Here is a 9,741-nt window from a genome sequence, read left to right as displayed (position 1 = left end):
AAGCATTTATATTGCACTTCCTAATTTCTCCAGCTTCTTTGGTGTGCAAAGTACTTTGCATAGGTTATCTCCCTTGGCCCTCCAACAATCCGGTAAGGTTGATACTGTTACTATCACCATTTCATGCATGAGGAAACTAAAACTGAGTCAAGTTCAATGAGTTAATGGGAGTCACACAGCTACAAGGTATCAGCTCAGGAATTGAACTCATCTTCCTGACTTCAAGGCCAGCAGTCAATCTAACTGCTGATCTATATTGGAAAAGAATTTCTCCATAGGGAATTCGCTATAATAGTGAAATTGCATTTTTGACTAACAACAAAAAGATAAGACTAGTACACCCAGGTCTAAGTGTGATTAAAGCACTCAAAGCAAGAGGAATTATCAACAGGAAGAAGAAAACCACTTAAATTCTCTGTAAAATGAAGATTGGATTATATACTCTCCCATTCCCCTTTCAATTTTAAGCTGCTGTAATATTATGAATGATCTAAAATCATGAGCAAATTCATAGTCTATATCTGGGAAATTAGCCAATAATCATAGGATTGTAGGCTTAAGAGCTGAAAGGGATATTAGAAAGTTATCTAATTCAACCCTTTCATTTTACAGGTAAGCAAACTGATGCCTAGAGAAGTTAAGGAATCTATCCTAAGTCACACAAGTAGTAAATGGCAGAATCAGAATTTAAACCTTAAAAGATAGAAATGACAGCTTCCTGACCAGAAAATGGAGTACCTTTCAAAGGCTGGCAAGAAAATATTTATCTGGCATCATTCAAATTTAATCAAAAAGAATTGGAGGGGAGAAAGAGAAAATTAGCAAGGTAGTTTCAACCAATCTAGTACCTAAAGAATAGGGGGGGAAAGGCAGGCAGAAAAAAGACAGCTAAGAAACTGAGAAACTTATGAAGACTAAATCCAAATAATGAGGCGGTAGTAAAACACAAATTAAAAGCACATATGTAAATGCACAAAGTTTAGGCAACAAGCAAGTAGAACTAAAGTAAAGAGGAAAATTAAGCTGCATATGTATCAATGAGACTTGTTAGTGATAAAGGAGAGGAAAATCATTTAAAATTTGACATATACCTTAGATTTTGAGAGATCTGGAATCAGTGGGTTCAGAGGAAAAACAGGTAAGGTCCAAACGACTAAAATTCTATGGGGGAAATCAGCCCAGAAATGATCAGTAGCTGCCAAGAGTAAAACTCTGAAGAAACAAAAAAGAATAATTCCATTGAGGAGGAAAATATGAGTCATCTAAAGAAAGCAGAGAGGATATACAGAAAGCTTGCCAACTGTCTTATTTTTTTAAACATTATACAGAAGATGAAATCAGGGGCAGGTAAGAGAGGGTGGATATAACAATGTGTTTCAATCTTATAAAATTAATGTCAGAATTGCTAACACAAAACGAGCTGAATTTGTCAAAGAAGTTAAGGAAGGCAAAATGTTTTCATTTTTGTTTTCATAAGGAGATAGAGAAAGACCAAAGAAAGGATAGGACTGCTGTTCAGTGTAGCTGTAAATATGGTAACAACATAAAAAAGACAGAAATGCTCAACTATTATTTTGTTTCTATTTTCTTTGTCAGTAAAAATGGATCTTTGGGATAAAAAGTACAGAACAAAAGTGTATAGCAGAAAAGATAGTAAGAGAGTACCAAGTTTCCTTGCAGCTCACTTAGACAAATAAACAATACCATTGGTTACAGAAGAAACTGGTTTGATGTGACTGCTGAGACACTGCAGGAATATTTTGAAATAGCACAGATAACAAAAGGAATATCAGAGGAAGCTCTGTCTTAGAATACTGTCTTGATTTTTCAAACTAAAGAAGATAATAATGTCTATAAACCATGTCAGTGAATTTGATTTTGTTGGAGATACACGTATTTTTCTCAGTAACCACAATAAAGGCATGATTAGCACACTAATCAAATATGCAGATGACATTAAGCTTGGAATGATAACTAAGCTTGCAGTGACCATTGCATGGCCAAATCAAGGTTCAAAGCAATTAGAACAGGTTAAATATAGTAAAATGAGGTTTGAGAAAGGAGTTTCTACTTATATTTTCATTAATACAGTGAATTTCTGGTAAGGAATCACCCTTTTCTGCTGTCCTTCAGCATCTCCTCACTGATTTCTGTTACTAGAAAGAATGATATTTTTCTAATAATTTGTCAATGATTTCAAAGTCTTCTGGCCTTAGAATAATGTCCTACAAGGAAAAAAAGTCAATAATTTCAAGGGAATTAATGAAAAAAAAAATCAAATGAAAGTGCCCTAGCTGTACCAGATCTAAAACTATATTATAAAGCAGTAGTCATCAAAAACCATTTGGTACTAGCTAAGAAATAAATCAGTTGATCAGTGGAATACGTTATGTTCTCAGGACAAAATAGTCAATAACTATAGCAATCTAGTGTTTGACAAACCTAAAGACCCCAACTTTTGAGATAAGAAACCACTATTTGACAAAAACTGCTGGGAAAATTAGAAACTAGTATGTCAGAAACTAGGCATTAGCCCATACATTATATACCAAGATAAGGTCAAAATGGAGTCACGATCTAGACATAAAGAATGATATTATAAACAAATTAGAAGAACATAGGCTAGTTTACCTTCCAGACCTGTAGAGGAGAAAGGAATTTGTTACCAAAGAAGAACTAGAGCTCATTATTGATCACAAAATAGATAATTTTGATTATATTAAGTTAAAAAGGTTTTGTACAAACAAAACTAATGCAGACAATATTAGAAGGGGAGCAATAAACTGGGAAAACATTTTTACAATCAAAGATTCTAATAAAGGCCTCATTTCTAAAATATACAGAGAATTGACTCAAATTTATAAGAAATCAAGCCATTCTCTAATTGATAAATGATCAAAGGACATGGACAGACAATTTTCAGATGAAGAAATTGAAACTAGCCATATGAAGGTGCTCCAAATCACTATCAATCATAAAAATACAAATTAAGACAACTCTGAATACACCTTTCAGATTGGCTAAGATGACAGGCAAAGATAATAACAAATGTTGGAGGGAATGTGGGAAAACTGGGACACTGATACATTGTTGGTGGAACTGTGAATGAATCCAACCATTCTGGAGAGCAATTTGGAACTATACTCAAAAAGTTATCAAACTGCATACCATTTGACCCAGTAGTGTTTCTACTGGGCTTATATCTCAAAGAGATCTTAAAGGAAGAAAAAGGACCCATATGTGCAAAAATGTTTGTGACAGCCCTTTTTATAGTGGCAACGAACTGGAAACTGAATGGATGCCCATCAATTGGAGAATGACTGAGTAAATTATGATATGTGAATGTTATGGAATATTATTGTTCTGTAAGAAATGAACAGCAGGATGATTTCAGAGAGGCTTGGAGAGACTTACATGAACTGATACTAAGTGAAATGAGCAGAACCAGATCATTATACACAGCTACAGCAAGATTATACGATGATCAATTCTGATGGACATGGCTCTCTTCAACAATGAGATGATTCAAACCAGTTCCAATTATTCAATGATGAAGAGAGCCATCTATACTCAAAGAGAGGATTATGGGAACTGAGTTTGGACCACAACATAGCATTCTCACTCTTTCTGTTGTTGTTTGCTTGCCTTTGTTTTCTTTCCCAGTTTTTTTTCCCCTTCTTGATCTGATTTTTCTTGTGCAGCAAGATAACTGTATAAATATGTATACATATATTGGATTTAACATATATTTTAACATATTTAACATATACTGGACTACCTGCCATCTAGGGAAGGGGGGAGAGGAGAGGGAGAAGGAGGAGATAATTTGGAACAGAAGGCTTTGGTAAGGTCAATGTTGAAAAATTACCTGTGCTTATGTTTTGTAAATAAAAAGCTTTAATTTTAAAAAATGGGAGGAAAAAAAACAACTTGGGTGACAGACTATAGGAAGGGATTCTTAAACATTTTTCTATTCATATACCAATTAGACAGTCTGGACTCCTTTTCAGAATAATTTTTGAAATGCATAAAAGAAAATGTATTGTATTATGGAAGAAATCAAGTATATTAAAATTCAGTTATCAAAATTAAACCAAGTATATTGAAATAGTTATCAAAATTTAAAAACAACAATAACAACAAATTCATGGAGGTTAAGAACCCATGGTCTAATGGGAATATCAGTGACTTCTAGCTCCAGGATTTCTCCTCCCCCATCTGCTATGTTCCTACAACTTTATCATAATTTGAGTAATATACACTCTTTGTCCACTTGTTTTTTCCTGTGTGTATCTCTGAAGAGTGGCCATGGATTTCCCTGAAGAAGCTTTGTGAGGGATGAAATTAAACCCAATGTCACCTACTGTCAGGAACATCTGGAGTACTAATTGTACTGTGGGTGTTCTGAACATATACACACACACACACACAGAGGCTCTCTCTCTCTCTCTCTCTCTCTCTCTCTCTCTCTCTCTCACACACACACACACACACACACACACACACACACACACACCCCATTATGCCCAGTTAGAAATCTGGTTCCAAGAATATCATGGGCTGCCTTGACTGGGAAAATAAGTCACAAAAGCCTGAAGACTATATGAGGAATATAGAAAGAGCAATCCTAGACATTGTACCTTAAAACTAGAGGAAGATGCTCTATCTCAGGAACTAATGGATTTCAACCTGAACTTTGGGAATTTATTAGCACTGGGAGTCAAATGGGTTGAAGATTGAATACAATAATCCCACAAATGATCATGTCTCAGTTTTAGGCAGAGTTTGGATATTGACCTAAGGAAATATATGTTAGTTAATATATGTTCTGAAAAAGAGTAGGGCTATAGTCACTGACATCCTTAGAATGAAAGAATCATAAAATTATATCATGAAATGGGGCCTTAGAAATCACAAAATCCAACTTGTCCCCAAATCATGTATTCCTTCTACAAAATTGCTAACAAGAAATTTTCTAGCTTCCACTTAAAGGCCTTCAGTGATGACTTAGTCTCTTTGTTCCTTTTCTTCCTTCTCCTAAAATCCCAGGCACAATGTAAAAATTTTGTAGACATGCAGACATGGGCCTAATGGAAGGAAAAAAATCCTATCTCAGGGTGAAATGGGTTACTTTGGGCAGGAATAGGTCTCTTTTCAGTAGAAGCCTTCAAACAATAAGTTAGCTGAGATGACCATCAGAAGTCCTTTTACATTCTATGATCCTATGATTTTCTTAATAATTGTCTCAAAAAGCCAATCTTTATTGGCTGGTCTTTTTATGGAGTAGATCAAGCATTAACTACTTCCACTTCTGTCTTCAGTGACCCATGACACTACTCTCATGTGGTAGAGGGAATTTGTCTATTGTTATTTACAATAAAATTCCTTCTGGCTCTAAACCCCCTAGACAAACTGATCAGTCCTGCATGATTTCATGGAAAGAGTACTAGATTTAGATTTGGAATCAGAAAACAAGAGTTTAAATTCCAGCTCTATGGCCTGGCAAGTCATTTTTATGCTCTGGGTTTCATTTTGCTCATCTATTAAATAAGAGACTCAGACTAAAAGATCTCTTCCTGCTTTGAATATCACTTTAAATAAGGCCTTTACTCAGGGAAATTCTTAGAGGACCACTCCCCTAGAAAGAAGGAGAGGCTCTCCTGAATATAGAGAGAAGTTGGGCAAAGCAAGTTCCTAATTATTTTCTGGGCCTTCAGGGTATGCTCCTTATTCCAGTTCTGCCAATAAACCAGGGAGGGCTCAGAAATAACTTCATAGGATGCCTACATGAGCCCCAAAAAGGGGAGTCAATATGTGGGGGAGGAGGTACTTAATTTTACTAAGGACTGCCAAACTTAAGAAAAAGGATCATGGCAGCAAAGGGCATGTAACCCAGAGCCATATGACTGTCTTGTAGTTTAAAAAATCACATTCTAAAAGACAGGTCAATAGACGTCTTCTTCATTTTTATAACGCAGAGCCTCCGAGTGATTCCTTTAAGAAAGCAATACTCCTTTAACTAAATTTGAACAATTCATATGTCTAAGGAACAAAAACTAGTTTCTATTTGCATTGGCCTTTCAAATGAGCTTATTCTGCATTTCAACCTTATTGTAGAATTTTACCATTATATAGATTAAAACAAAGACCAGTAGCAAAGATGAGGAATAAAAGATTTTTTAGAATGGAGAAAAAGATGGGTCTTTTCATTTCATGTTCATGTCAAAATATTTGCATGTCTTCTCAATTTAAACACAATGAAGGATAGTTTCTTGACTTAGGTCAAGAAAACCTGTAAGTAGTCACATGGTCTTTCCTTCACAACTTCCAGAGAGAGGGGGATCCAAATACATTCAAAGGCATTTAAAGGAAGAAGCTAATTGCACCATAAAGGGCATAAGAAACCATAATATCTTGCTAGAGAATTTGTTTTAGATAATCAGCTGCAACTGAGGACCAAAGTTGAGAAATGCTTTCTATAACCAGGAACTATCAACGTCTTCAGTGAAGTGAGGAGGATTTTCTTGTCTGGACTGAACACTTAAGCCCAAGAACAGCAATTTATGGAAGGCAGAGAGACAAGAGTTTTTCTCCTCAGGGGAGCCAAAACATAAAGACAGGACCCCAATAGGTCTACAACCATAAAGACCAAGTACTAGGTAAATAATTACAAGTAGCTTCTAATTTTTAATTCCAGGGAGACTGCTCACTCAGGTGGTCATGTAAGAAAACTGCTACAAGTTTGGCACTCCCAGTAACTAGAGCTGAGGGCAGGAAGAACAGATTCTAAGAGACTGGGACAATTCCCTAGAAGCAATGACAAGCTCAGCCCATCCCTGCTACAAAGAGCTTGATCTAGCCTCCAGACCAGATAGGATAGGGCTGGCTGTCTTCAGAGATAAGATCTGAAGTCAAGAGATTTATTTGTAGGACTAATGTGAATTGACAAGATCCTTTCAAACATGTGAACTTTCCTGTTTTGTTTTGTTTTTTATTCTAAACTCAAACATGTTCTCCTACAGCTCAGTAATATAACTCTTAAACTAAATGAAGTGGAAAAACTAAAAAAACTCCAAAGGAATACATATATACATACATACCTATATATGTATATGGATGTTTATGTCTATATGTTTATCTATGTGTTTATACACATATACATATATTTATATATAAATGCATACACATGTATTAATATATAGATATATGTATGTGTGTATATTATGTGTATGTGTATGCATACATATGTATATATGTGTGTGTGTGTATGCATATATATTGTTTTTGTGTGTGAGTGTGTATCTCCCAGAAAGAAAGAAGAGAAATAAAAAGCCTATATGCTCTCCCAGGGACAAAGTTGGGTAGTGAAAAATTTGGGCCAAGACAAGACATGATACATGTATAATCTATACTGTATTGCTTGCATTCTCAATGGAATGGAGGCGGGGAAGGAGGAGGGGAGAGTTGGGCAGGGAGGAAGGGAAAGAATCTGGAACTCAAAGTTTAAAAGTGAATGTTAAAAATTGCTTCTACCTGTAATTTGGGGAAAATAAAATATTTTTAAATGAACAGATGTAATATAACAATAATTACAACAATAATAGTCTAGCATTTTTTATATAGGATCTATTATATGAAATACAAAGTGCTTTACAAATAGTATCTTTCCAGGAAATAGGTGCTATTCTTAACCGCATTTTACAGTTGAGGAAACTGAGGCAAAAAAATATTAAGTGATTTGTCCAAAGTCATACCCAATAAGTATCTGAGGCTAGGTTTGAACTTGGATCTTCCTGACTTCAGTCCCACTGCTCTATCCACTAGATATACTTAGTCATTGGGAAACCAATAAAGGACCTCAGTGGGCTCAGCTTTACAGGGAAAACACAAGCTTCAGTAGGCCCTATGGCACTAGCATCTGCTCAGAAATGATACTGAGATATACTATTTCCCCAATACAAAATTATCCAGCTGCCCTCTACAGGTGAGTAAAACTTACATTTTTCTGATTAAAAAACCAATTCCTTTTACTCCACTATTCCTGATTTCAATTTGCAATGTTATCATCTCCAAGAAATTTTGCATTCCCATTTTCTCATCACCGAGCTACAAAAGTGTAAAGCATAACCTTCTTGCGCAGATGCTTTGGAAAAGAATGCTCAATATAAGCAAAGTGTAGGTTAGAGATTAGAGCCAAGGTGATGGTACATTCAGTCATATACTCTCTGGAACTGACAAGGCCTGTGATCATTGTATTGATAGTAATCCAGACAGGGAGGGGTTAGGGTACAGCAGCTAGATGGTGTAGTGGATAGACCACTAATGTTCAAATCCAGCCTCAGATACTTATTAGCTATATGATCCTGACAATTAATTTCCCCCATTTGCTTCAGTTTTCTTGTCTATAAAATGAGCTAGAGAGGAAAATAACAAATCAATCCAGTATTTTTGCCAAGAAAACCTCAAAGCAGGTCACAAAGAGTGATACATGAATGAAAATAACTAAATAACAACAAAAATACTCCAAGACCTCAGTTTGAGTAACTTACTGGTCCATGGAGGTATTCTTTTTTTAAATTTATTTATTTTTGATACACATTATTTTTATTGAATTATGTTGGGGGAAAAAAATCAGAGCAAATAAGTAAAACCATATGAGACACACAAAAAAAAAAAAAAACAGAAAAAAGAAGTGAATGTAGCATGTGTTGATTTATATTCAGTCTTCTTAGTTATTTCTCTGATTGCAGATGGCATTTTCTGTTCAAAGTCTATTGGGATTCTTTTGGATCACTGAACTACTGAGAAGAACCAAGCCTTTCATATCTGATCATCACACATTCTTCTTGTTATTGTGTACAATGTATTTCTGGTTCTGCTTGTTTTGCTCAGCATCAGTTCTTATAAATCTTTCCAGGCCTTCCTATAATCAGCTTGTTCATCATTTTTTATAGAACAATAATATTCCATTATCTTCATGTACCACAACTTGTTCAGCCATTCCCCAACTGATGGACCTCTACTCTTTTTCCAATTCTTTGCTAAGGTATTCTTTTTAATGTTATAGTAACTATATTTCTACATAGAATTCTCTCTTCTACATCACAACTTTCCCCATCCATGGTTTTGATATATTGCTAGTCAGCATAAACATTAAATGAGAGTTGGGGAGATGGGGAGCTTTGAAGAAGCTGCAGACAACCCAGAAAAAGTTTAGAAACCCAAAAATGCATAAAATATCTATATAGTATTGTATTATGTCAAATATTTTTCTCTTAATAACATAAATATACAAAAAAATTATAACAAGATACTGTAAAGACACCATAAAAGAAAAAGAAAAAATTCAGACTTCTTCTCTGGTACAAAAAAAGGACCAAAAATCGTGCTTAAATTTTCCAGATCACAGATGTGCTACACTTCTAAGCCCCTAATTGTGGCAGGGATAACTATAATTGATTTTATTTGTAATCTTATTTTGTTTTATATATTTTAAAAAACATGATTCTGAAAAGAAGTCTATAGCCTTCACCAGACTGCCTGTCAAAGGGGTCCATGACACAAAACATATTAAGAACTCCTGGCATAAACTGTATTTGTTTATGAAATACTAATACATCCCAGCTCATCCATTACTAGGTAGGTAAGGAAACCAAAGGAGATTCTGAGAGTTTAAGTGATACCCATAGTTACACAGTTAGTTTCAGAGATAGGAATTACAGATCTCTCTGCCTCTAGATC

The sequence above is a fragment of the Sminthopsis crassicaudata genome, chromosome 3 (genome assembly GCF_048593235.1).
Source record: "Sminthopsis crassicaudata isolate SCR6 chromosome 3, ASM4859323v1, whole genome shotgun sequence".
Taxonomy (NCBI): domain Eukaryota; kingdom Metazoa; phylum Chordata; class Mammalia; order Dasyuromorphia; family Dasyuridae; genus Sminthopsis; species Sminthopsis crassicaudata.
The sequence above is the reverse complement of the archived record's forward strand: the minus strand, read 5'-3'. Positions refer to the sequence as shown.